Source organism: Nicotiana tabacum, chromosome 13 (assembly GCF_000715075.1).
Source record: "Nicotiana tabacum cultivar K326 chromosome 13, ASM71507v2, whole genome shotgun sequence".
NCBI lineage: Eukaryota > Viridiplantae > Streptophyta > Magnoliopsida > Solanales > Solanaceae > Nicotiana > Nicotiana tabacum.
The window spans coordinates 122,200,148-122,213,855 of record NC_134092.1 but is presented as its reverse complement, the minus strand read 5'-3'; positions in this window follow the sequence as shown (position 1 = coordinate 122,213,855).

The following is a 13,708-nucleotide window of genomic DNA, read 5'->3' as shown; positions in this document are numbered from 1 at the left end:
TTGTAAGAAATATTTTGTGTGCTATAAAATAAAAACTAAAGGAAACAAGTCATTACTACAAGATTGTCCTAACAAATTCTCAATCAAAGTCTCTTCCCTCTCCGCCTATCACGTATAAGCAATTACGTGTGATAACAAAAAAATAATATTTAACTTTATGTGTGAAATACACATTATTGTAAATATATTTTAAAACTAATTTCAAAAATAGAAACAAATAATAAAAAAATGTTGAATTTGAGAATACAAAACAGTAGAGAAAAGAAAAACAAGATGTTATGTAAAGCAGGACACTAACGAAAAATTGAAAACTAATTAAATCACGCATAAAAATAATAAAAAATATAAGATGGCAAGTGGTTAAAAGGACAGAAGCAAAAATAAAGAGAAAGAAGAAGATACCTATGTGCTGTAATGGAGATGAATGTATCCTCAGAAAAGTATTTAGTTCCCTTAGCTCTCATATACAAGAGAAGAATTAGAATTGGAAGTCCAAAAAAGATGTGTCTTTTGGGCAGTGTTATTGTGCGGGTGGGATTAAATATTAGGAGTTTCTAATAAGGAAAGATTTAATAATTAATACTTTAATTGGTTTTAAAGTCCAAAATATTAGGAAAATAACTTAAATTACTATTTTGTTCAGTCTAAAAATTTATTTTTAACGATAAAAAAAACGAATAACATTTTGCTAAAAGCCTTCATGCTTTTAATATAGTATATAGAGTATAGATAAATAGATGATTGCATAGCATATTTTAGTAATAATACAAAGATACCCCAATCTTTGTTTTAATTTAAAAACAGAGCAAAAAAAAAACTTTTCAATGCTAATCTATAAATTGTAATGTTATCATTTTGACCCTAAACATTTTCCCCTTCATCTAAGAATCTTTAACTATTTTTTAGTCCTATATTATGTTCGTTTTCTGTCACGACCCAAAATTCACCTAGTCGTGATGGCACCTAACCCAACCCGTCAAGTAAGCCAATTAAATAACTGTCCAATTTTACTCATATATAACTGACTCTAATACACTCCCAAGGATGGCACCTAAGCCAACCCATCAGGTAATCCAATTAAAAAACTATCCAATTTTATTAATATATAACTGACTCTAATACACTACCCAAGGACTGGTAGTACAAATCATGAGCTCCTAAGATTAGAATTTACAAAGCTGGTATGAAATAAAAATACATCATCTGTTTGAAATTATCACGACCCAAAATCCAACTAGTCGTGATGGCACCTAACTCAACCCGCTAGGTAATCCAACTTTCAACTATCCAATTCCAATAACAATTATTAAAGAAATTTAGGTGAATAACGATCCTGATCTTACACAATTCCCAAGAACTAGTAGTACAAATCATGAGCTTCTAAGAATAGAGTATACAAAGCGAAAATGAAATAAATACATAGTCTGTTTGAATAATACATAAACAGAGCTTTTATAAAATCTAAGGCTACCCTGAACAAGAGGCAGCTACAACAGGAACGCAGGTACAACTTCAAGTCCCGCAACCATCGAGCACAGCAACAACAACAGCCAACATCTGCACGAAATGTGCAGAAGTATAGTATCAGTACAACCGACCCCATGTACTGAGTAAGTAACAAACCTAGCCGTAGGTTGAAAGTAGTGACGAGCTTCCACCAAGGTCGGGTCCAAAACCAATAATCCACAACAGTCCATAACAACAATAAGCAAATAATAGCAGAAGTAACTCAGAGATAAAATGCTCAGCCAAATCATGATTTCAAAAATAATAGTTCCTCCTTTCAAATCCATGAGTAAAAACTCAAATCTTTTGCTGAAGTTGCCAATAATATGAATAGTTTGAAAACAATGAATTTCTCCAAAAATCTTTTCAATATTAAACAATATGTTTCATTTTCCTTCCGAATAACCCGTGTAAAAACAAATGCATCACTATACCCATCTGTCAAAATGTGTGAGAAATCATGAATAATATGATACCGTACAACATGAGGAAAACACATCTCTATGCATATATGTCATATGTGCATGTCAATGCAATGTATCTCAGAGATTGCACTTATGTACTCACACTCTCAGAGTACTCAATCTCACTATCTCGCATTCTCTCTCACTGTGCTCAGCTCACTCAATCACTCAACGCTATACAATACCTGCTGCGGCGTGCAGCCCGATCCCTGTTTATAGTCGACTGCGCTCACTGGGGGTGTACAGACTCATGAGGGGCTCCGACAGCCCAAGCGCTATAAGCACAGACAACTCACGCGCTGCATGGACAACTCACGTGCCATAATATAAATCACTAGATCCGCACGGTTAACTCACGTGCTACGCGGACAACTCACGCGCTATGATATCAATACCTGGATCCGCACGGACAACTCACGTGCTACGCGAACAACTCACGCGCTATGGTATCAATACCTGGATCCGCATGGACAACTCAAGTGCTACGCGGACAACTCACGCGCTATGGTATCAATACCTGGATCCACACGAACAACTCACGTGCAATAGTATAATATATATATAAAGCCAACATGGCCTACTGCGGCGTGCAGCCCGATCCCAAAAATATCCTCACAATCAGGCCCTTGGCCTCCCTCAGTCATCAATCTCTCCAGTCTCTCTCTCATGGGCTTACAATATCATGAGAATAGTCCAAAAATGATGATATGATGTATCAATAAATAACAACAGAGACTGAGATATGATATGAAATGAAATGAATATGACTGAGTATGGATTTTTAATTTAAAATAAATATTTCACAACAATATGACCTCTGTGGGTCCCAATAATACTGGCACATAGCCCATGATTTTTAATATGCTTTTCAGCTCAATTTCTTTAACTCATAAAATCGCATGAAAAATGCCAAGATCATTTAACTACAAAATTTCATAGAAATAATTATGTCACAATTTCTATAGTGCACGCCCATACGCCCATCACCTAGAATGTGCTTCACTTCCCAATAATTTACATAATACATATATTCAGGGTTTATTCCCTCAACTCCAAGATTAGAAGAGTTACTTACCTCGAACAAGCCAAATCCCATGCCGAGCAAGCTAAACAATGCTCCAGAAATCCCATTATGTGCGTATCAACTCCCGAATGGTTCGAATCTACCACAATTAATTTGATTCAGTCCACACAATTTATAGGAATTAATTCCATATCAAAATGCTAATATTTTCCACAAAATTCAAAATTACGCCCCAAAATTTACCTGTGGGGCCCACGTCTCAAAATCTGACGAAACTCACAAAATACATTACAAGTTCAACCATACTAATTTCACTCAAATCCGACTCCAAATCGGTATTCAAACTTGAAAAATTCTTTTTTTGATATTATAGAAATTTCCTTCTATTTCTCTTGAAGATTCAATAATCTTACACCAAAAATGAAGATTAATTCATGGAATATAATCACAAGGGAGTTAAGAACACTTACCCCAAGTTGTGTGGAAAACTTTCTCTCCAAAATCGCCCAACTCGAGCTCCAAAATCCGAAAATGGGTGAAAATGTTGAACCCTCGAATTTAAGGTTCTACCCCAGCGATTTCCGCATCTGCGGACAAGATTTGCGCACTTGCGCCTCCGCTTGTGCGAGCAAAACATCGCATGTGCGGACTTTAGTTGCCTGCCCATTTTGCGCATCTGCGAGGAAACCATCACATTTGCGAGGCCGCATCTGCGGGAAAGACATCGCAGATGCGAAACTCCGCAGCTTCCAGCCATCTCACTTCTGCGCACAATCTTCTGCATCTGCGCTCACGCATGTGCGAAATTTCCCTCGCACCTGCGACCAATACCTCACAGTCCCTGCCTGCATCTGCACTTGCCAGGCTCGCTTCTGCGAGCTCACACCTGCGATGGAATTTCCGCAGGTGCGATTGCATCAGATGGCAGAAGCTTCAGCTTTTTCTCCTAAGTCCGAATTGATCTGTTAGCCATCCGAAACTCGCCCTAGCCCCTCGGGACCCCGTCCGAACATACCAACAAGTCCCATAACATAACACGGACCTACTCGAGGCCTCGAATCACACCTAACAACATCGAAACGACGAATTACGCCTCAATTCAAAATCAACGAACTTTGAACTTTCAAATTCTACATCTTGTGCCGAAACATATCAAATCAATCTGGAATGACTTCAAATTTTGCACACAAGTCACATTTCACATTACGGAGCTATTCCAATTTCCAGAATCAGATTTCGTCCCCGATATCAAAAAGTCAAACCCCCGGTCAAACTTCCCAAAAATTGAACTTTCGGCAATTCAAGCCAAATTCCACTACGGACCTCCAAACAAATTTGCCGGACACGCTCCTAAGTCCAAAATCACCATACGGAGCTATTAGAATTATCAAAATTCGAATCCGAGGTCGTTTACACATAAGTCCGCATCCGGTCACTATTTTAACTTAAGCTTTAAACCTTTGAACTAAGTATTCCAATTCCTTCAAAAACCTCACTGGACCCGAACCAATTACCCCAACAATTCACACAACAACTGTAAAATACAATTTGAGAAGTAAATTTGGAAACATAGTTGTAATACTCCAGACGATCGGCTGGGTCGTTACAGAAATATACATAAATCGATTAAAATTCTAAAGCTACCATGAATAAGAGGCAGCAATGACTGGAACGCAGGTACATCTTCATATCCAGCTCCCTCCATGTACACCAGCATCAACATCAACAAAAAAAATCTGCACGCAAGGTGCAGAAGTGAAGTATGAGTACACCCGACCCTATGTACTCAATAAGTAACAAACTTAACCTTAGGTTGAAAGTAGTGACGAGCTAACACAAAGGTCGGGTACACACCAATATCCAGAAAAAAATCTCATAACAATAAAATTGAGGCAACACAAAGAATAACTCAATAATAAGATGCTCAGTTTGTTCACAGTTCCAGAAAAAATAAATATTTTCTTTTCAAGTATAATAGTAAAACTCAATTCTTTTCACTGAAATCTCCAAAATATGAGTAAGTTTGAAAACTGTGATTTTTCCCAAATATCCTTTCAACAATAAGTAAGATGTTGCATTTCCTTTCCAGATAGCCAGTGGAAAATGCATGCACATATGCCAATATGTGTGAGAAGTCATGAATGATGTGATACCGTACAACATGAGAAAAATGCATCTCTATGCCTGTATGTCAAATGTGCATGTCAATGCGATGCAACTCAGTGATAAAACCATATGCATACTCTCAGAGTATCATTTCACTCAGTCCTCCCAGTCACTCAGTCCTCCCAGTAACTCATTCCTCACAGTCACTCAGTCCTCCCAATCGCTCGGCACTTGCACTCGGCACTCGCACTCAGTAGGTACCTGCGCTCACTGGGGGTGTGTATAGACTCCGGAGGGGCTCCTTCAGCCCAAGCGCTATAATCTGCACAGACAACTCACGTGCTATAGTATCAATATCTGTATCCACACGGACAACTCATGTGCTATAATAAAGCCAATATGGCCTGCTGCGGCGTGCAGCCCGATCCCATAATTATCCTCACAATCAGGCCCTCGGCCTCACTCAATCATCAATCTCTCCAGTCTCTTAGGCTCACAATGTCATGAAAATAGCCTGCAAATGATGATATGATGTATCAATAAATAACAACAAAGACTGAGATATGATATGCAACGAAATAAATATGATTGAGTATGAATTTTCAATTTAAAACAAATAATACACAGCAATATGACCTCTATGGGTCCCAATAATACTGGCACATAGCCTCAAAATAATTTTTAATATGATTCTCAGCTCAATTTCTTTAACACATAAAACTGCTTGGAAAATGCCAATATTATTTTACTACAATTTTTCACGAAATAATTATGTCACAATTTCTATGGTCCACGCCCACACGCCCGTCACCTAGCATGTGCGTCACCTCCAAACAATTCACATAATACGTATATTCAGGGTTCATACCCTCAGCTCCAAGATTATAAGAGTTACTTACCTCGAACAAGCTGAATCGAATGTCGAGCAAGCTAAACAATGCTCCTGAAATTTTATTCTGCACGTAACAACTTTTGAACTGCTCGAATCTAGTCATAATTAATTTGATTCAGTCAACCCAAATTATAGGAATTTATTCCATATCAAAATACTAATTGTTTCCACAAAATCCGAAATTACACTCAAATATCGCTCGTGGGGCCCACGTCTCGAAACACGACAAAAGTTACAAAATCTGAATGCTCATCCAACCACGAGTCCAACCATATAAATTTCACCAAATTCCGACATCAACTCGACTCTCAAATCTTCAATTAAAGTCATTGAAGATTTTTACCATTTTCAACCCAATCTTTACCCATTTGAACTCAACAATCTTTCCATAAAACTTATTGATATGTATAAATAATACTATTACACCCAAGAATCATACTCTTAATCACCCATCTTTACCCAAACTCGAAATTGAAGACTAGGGGTTAGAACCTTACCTCTTGGGTGAAGATCTTGTGATATTTTCTTGCTGGATTTCAAAGCTTGAACAAGATCTTGATGAACAAAGCACTTGAGCTTCTTCTTCTCTCTAGAACACTCTCCCTTCTATATAAAAATATCAGATTTGTGCTCCAAAATGAGTCCTAAAGCCTATTTATCAAAATGGGGTCGGGTTATGAAAATAGAAAATTTAACACTCCGTAAGCAGGTCTGCGGTCGCATAATGGACCGCAGAATAGGTATGCGGGTCGCAAAATGGTTGAAAAAATCGGTGCCCAGAATTGGGCTGCTCTGATCCATTCTGCGACCAGTCTGCGGTCGTATAACCACTTCTGCGATGGCATAATGGTCGCAAAATTGCCGCAGAATCACATTTTTTCGAGCCTTTGGTAATTTGATCATAACTTCTTGTAGGAATGTCTAAATAACAAACGGTTTGAAGCGTTAGAAATTAGACTCAAAGATCTTTCATTTGATAGGTAATAAATCATGTAACACTTCGTATCATGAGAGTTATGCTCATTTGAAATTAGATCTTGTGCGAATTCACTTGAAACTTTAGTCTATTATGAAATTTTCAACTTCTACATTCGATGCCGAAACCTAACGAATCAAGTCCGATTGACCTCAAATTTTGCACACAAGTCATAAATAATATAACAGACCTATTCAAATTTTCAGAATCGGATTCCGACTGTGATATCAAAAAGTCAACCCCCGGTCAAACTTTTCAAAAATTTAACTTTCGCCATTTCAAGCTTAATTCTACTAAGGACCTCCAAATAATTTTTCGGACACGCTCCTAAGTCCAAAATAACCATACGGGGCTACTGGAATCATCAAAATTCAATTCCGAGGTCGTTTACACATAAGTGAATATCCGGTCAACTTTTTCAACTTAAGTTTTCAATTATGAGACTAAGTATCTCATTTCACTCCGAAATCCTTCTGAACCCGAACCAACTAACCCGATAAGTCATAAATCAACTGTAAGGAATAAATTGAGCAGTAAATGGGGGAATGGGGCTGTGATATTCAAAACAACAGGTCGGGTCGTTACATTCTTCCCCACTTAAACATACGTTCGTCCTCGAACGTGCCAAGAGTTGGTCTTTAACCTTCAAATCTCTATTCCACCTTACCACACACATACCCGGGGGTGATATCATGTCACCCTATTCTATATAGGCCTGACCACACGACATAACTGAAAATCATTAATTTAACCTTAGCCCAAAAACCATGGAGCCAAATTTCTAACCTCCGGAATTCTTTCAAGACCCGAATCTCATATCTACACACTGTATAAGCCTGAACAAGCTGTATCCAGCCATAACCATAATCCCAGATATAATCACACAACTCGCATACTCGTAGCACCATTTCTGATCACAGTAACTACTCAAAACCAACCAAGTACTAGTATAAAACCACGCATTCAACAGAACCTCATTCTGAAACCTTCGTACACTGCGAATGATGAAAGAAACAATCAAAAACTCATAACCACTCATCATATCAACTAGCCATGGAGCTCTCTTGCCCCAACCAGAACTATAATCCTCTCCTAAGCCGACTTTCAATATTATCCTCCCGAATATACCATAACCAAGCCTGATAGTACCCATTCTAGGTCCAATGACCTTATATTATTAAACACAACTATCCCACATACATGCCACATCAATATAACTCAAGCCACAACTGCGCAATAGTGTACCCAAATATGGGAGATGTCTCAAGGAAGAGAACCGTATTGCAAGTTCAACAAGCACCACCACAACCGCAATGTTATAACCAACTCCTCACATTTCGTGACGAGGATAACCGTAGGTGCATGTGCACAATTGTAGAGGAAAGAAATTAATAGATCAAATAAATTATTATAGAAATAGAATTCCCACACACGGCACAGACAACTCACGTGCCAATAATATGAATCGCCTGGCATGGTCACAGGCCTCCAGTCCCAGCATATCATACATGAGAAATTAAACAAGTACACTTGTATATGATAATGAAATAAGATTCTCATGTTCCTGGACTTGTAGAAATAGCACGCCATAGTGTAAGCACGCGCAAAATCTGCTATCACACTTCAAATCGTAATTTTTTTTAAAGCAGAATTAGTAACTATCCCGTTTATTTAGGGAATCATCTTCTTTGTAACCTCAAGTATAGCCCAGATAGTTCTCAACAAAGATACGAAGACAGGAAATGTTATAACTTACCCCTTAACAGTCAAATCTAAGCATATAATAGCCTAAGCATTCTTCCAAGTAGGAATACTTGCTCTAATGATCGCACATAGGCTCAAACCTCACATATATGCACACTCATAGCGCATAACTATCACAAATAATTAACGCAACTAGTGCCTCTACCTAGTTTTAAATAAAATAGTCACCTCAAATAGGTCGCAACCCCGAAACAATATACTTCTGAGAACTCCCAGTCTCCAAATTCATCGAATACATGAATCACCGTAACTGATCCCAACTCCAGCACTAAAATGACTAACACATCTTCCATTCACGATAATCCCATGAGGAATACTTTCATAATTCTTCCGTGCCACATAGCAATAATTTGAATATCAGCAGTCTATCAACCAGGTGAGTACTGCAATACCGATGAACATCTGTAAGTCAAAACACAACACGCCTTCTGAAATGCGCACCCTTATCAGGAATTACCGAGCAGTTATAACATTCATCGAAATATTTGAAACTGACCATGTTGTCCAACATTCGTTACCTTCTCTTCAAGACTGAACTGTCACCTTGTACATGTAAATCCTAATGCCGCACAACACACCACATCTATTATGCCATCATGTGACAAGCATAAGAATCCCATTGTCAACTCTGAGTCACTAGCAAATTACATACCTGGTTAGTTAGAAACCTTCCTCTTGCTTCCTTCCAGGAGGAAATCACAATACACAACACGTTTTCCATATCAGTAGAAAATATTCGGTTCAAACCATGGTAGAAACCATCAAGAATACTTTGAAATCCATCTGCACATAACCAAGCTATTAGAACTAAATTCCTCTAACTCGACCAAATAACATAGGTCACCAAACCCAAGAATATTGCCACCATTATATCTGTAGAGTCTCACCATATCATAATTACCCCTATAAATACCACAACCGAAACAGCCACTCTGAAAAGACCTCATATGAACTTAAAATTATTCTTTTACCTTTCTTATACTAGAATGTAGAATCCATAGTCATACAGACTTACCGCGAGTCCCGACACCATAAAACGCAAATCTCAGATTCTATCCATACACAAGTCCGGAAAAATTTTCACTTGCTATATATAAAGCTCGGACCCATTAGAACCTTCTCAAGAGTCACCCACTCGGCTCAAAATTGAATTGCACCGCCCAAACGGGCCAAAAGACACACGCCCCATTAGCACAACAGCACTCAAATAAATAACCATGCCTTAACACCACTGGCCAAATTCATATTCCATGCGCACTACATTCTTCGCAATTTACAACTTAATCATTCCATGATTTTTTATATTTTCGTAAGTGCATTATATCCTGTATTCAGGAAATTTCCTTATTCGAGTCATCCTCGATCTTAGCCTCTGCAGTCATAACTGCTCCACAAGTATGTCTCGGACCAAAACTTAATTTAACCTATAACCATGAAATCGAATTGTCAATAGTAGGCTCCCTACTTGGCTCAAAGCCATAGATCAAGACATTCAATAATTCACAACACCCATATTCAATTACTACCATAACACCGTAGTGAGATTTAACTAAATTCTTCCCAAGCTCCTGCATCACAACCTATATGGTACCTCAAATCGTCTATTAAGCTCGCCTTCATTCTCCTGACGGTCAGGTAAACTTTATTGACCAATTCAAATTCAAATCCCATTACATTTGCCCTACTGGTAGAAAAGAAGATTCTCCACACAATATTATAAAGATCACACCTCTATAGTTTATTCTGCAGGTGATAACACCGCATGTTTAGCCTCAAACTGGCATCTTTCTATACCTTTTTTACTGCCACAACTCCTACGTAATCACTTAACCTTCATGAGTTTGAACTCATCATTAAGACATGAAAATTTAATTTGTTCCACAATTACACCACGTAAAAGATCCTTCAACACATTCATAACTCGAGACTCTATGTCAAATCGAGACAGAAGTCAAATACCCAATAGTCCTTTTTACATCTCAAGCAAGCATTTTTTTTCACTTTCAAACAATCTGAACACATCCCGCAGTGAGAATATAATCATCATATGGTCATCCAGCCATTCATCGAGCCACAAATTCCACTCATAGGGACACTACCGGACATATGAGTCCAATTATACAAGTTCACACAACTGAAACTACCGAGCCTAAGCTGCGGTCTAATCCTGGCCTTAAGTCCTCTAGACTGGCCCATCAGTAAAATACAGAATACACATTTCGAACCTCGTTCATGGAATAACAAGTCGGCGATGCACAGCTGATACCAAGCGTTCACACACGCACACGAATGCATGGAAGAAATTCAAAGAGTTATGTCTCAAGCCAAATCAATTACGCACGATAAGGAAAGAAAGATGGGAAATTGTCACGACCCAAAATCCCACCACAAGAATTGTGATGGCACCTAGTCTCTAAGACTGGGTAAGCCGATTTAGATTACCTTTTGAAGCCATTTTTTTTTAATAAAAACTAACAACGGAAATAATTACAATACACAACCACCCAAGACTGGTATTACTGAGTCACGACCTCTAACTGAATACATGGAATGATCATGAGGACCGAATATACAATACTGTTTGATTACAAATTAACAGTACAATGAAATGAAAAGACTCCAAGGGGCTGCGACGGCCAAGTAGCTCTATCTTGAATCCTTACGATCGCGCTTTAACTCTACTCAAGTCCAATATCTCCAATACCTGGCTCTGCACAAAAATGTACAGAAGTGTAGTATGAGTACACCACGGTCGGTACCCAGTAAATATCAAGACTAACCTCAGTAGAGTAGAGACGAGGTACTGTCAAGACACTCACTAGTCTAATAACCTGTGTAATATAATATACAAAATAATAGAAAATAAATAATAATAAGGGCAGGATAAAACAATCAGTGATATGCACAACAGACAACAAGAATAACATTAATATCACTCAACAATTAATAAATACAATTACACCCAATTAAATCAAGCCCTTCAAATAAATGTCTTCCACATATAATTCTTCCCGATAACTCTCTTTCAAATATAATTTTCTCAAATAATTATTTTTTAAATATAATTCTTTTAATAAATCTTTTCAAATATAATTTCCTCAAATAAATATCTTTCAAATACAATTCTTTCATATAATACTTTCTAAGTAAAAATACTTCCAAATAAATATTTTGAATATAATTCTTTCAATTAAAAAATCACCATGTGATACCTCATTTCATAATCATAAAAATACGGGTCTTAGCCCATTTTTATATTTTTTATAAACACGGGTCTCAGCCCATTTTCATATTTCCACGGCACCTCGTGCCTATAATTAAATCATCATATTTTTCCGGCACCGCGTGCCCTCATTTCATATCACAACTGCAGGCACAATTCACGTTCCAATTATCATTAACATTTTATCACAGCACCTCGTGCCTACATTTCATATCACAACTGCACGGACAAATCACGTGCCAAATATCCTCATTATTACTCACGGCACCTCGTGCCCACATTTTATTTTATAATCCGCCTGGCAATAGCCACAAGCTCTCAATTTCAACATAAATCAGATTGTTATCCAATTACCAACAACAAGACAAATTGCACAAGGTATAAAAATAAACACAAGAAAATCACAACATCACATGAAAATTATCAACACCACAACCCCACATCATCACATATCATTCCTGACAATAGCCCCCCCCATCACTCATATTGCCAACCTTATCACTTCTATAGCCACCCTTATCGCTCTACCCAGACAATATCAATAGCCACCCTTATCGCTCTTATTTCCACCCTTATCGCTCCTATAGCCACCCTTATCGCTCCGCCCAGACAATATTCCAACAAACACAACAACAGTGAAATGCCACTCTTATACCCACATAATATCAATGGTGAAATGCCACCCTTACACGAAAAATTAACACGACAATATAATAAAATCAATTCATATCACAATTTTCCTAATGGCCACAACCAAAATTTAAAGATATAACAAAATCAATTAATTTCACAACAAATAGCCCAAGGCTCCACACAATGTATATAACACCCAAAAACAATCAATAAAGATAGAAATTACTCAGCATAAAGCAAAATATTCATTAATGCAAATTTAGATAATTACATTAACACTTATTCTTAAGCTCGCTTAAATTAATTATATGCATAAGAAAATTCATGTTGGAATTAATTTCCAAGAAATAATAAACCAACAATACTCATGAAATTTCATAAGTATTTCAAGTAACAATCACATCAAATTATCATATAAAACAATTTTCACAATAAGGATTTAGGCATGGCAAACAGATGATTTAATAATTTTCCACAATTTTCCAATTTACTACACAATAATGCCTAAGACTTTAATTCAATGAATTTTTCATGTAAAAGCCAGAGTACGTACTCGTCGCCTCGCATATACAGCTTTTCATAATTCACAAATGGCACATAAGATTCAATGCCTAAGGGGTAATTTCCCCACTCGAGCTTAAGCAAGACACTTACCTTTTGACGTAAGGCTGATATTCCAAAATAGACTTCTTGCTTGAATTGACCTCCAGACCGCCCAAATCTATCCAAATTAATTGTATAACTTCATTAAAATTCATCGAAAACAATTCCGGATAATAATACGTCGACTTAAAAATTTATTCCAAAAAGTCAACAAAAGTCAACGCGGGGATCACTCCACGGAACCCGACATAATTTTCATGAAACCTGAACACCTATTCCGATACGAGTTCAATCATACCAATTTTATCGAATTCCAATAAAAACTCGACTTCCAAATCTTAAATTTTTATTTTTGGAAGATTTTACAAAAATCTTGATTTTCCTCCATTAAATCCGAATTAAATGATGGATTCAAAGACATAATCATGAAAATTAATCAAAACTGGATAAGAATCACTTACCCCAAACACCCACACAAGAATCTCTTCAAAAATCGCCTTTTACCGAGCTCCCAATT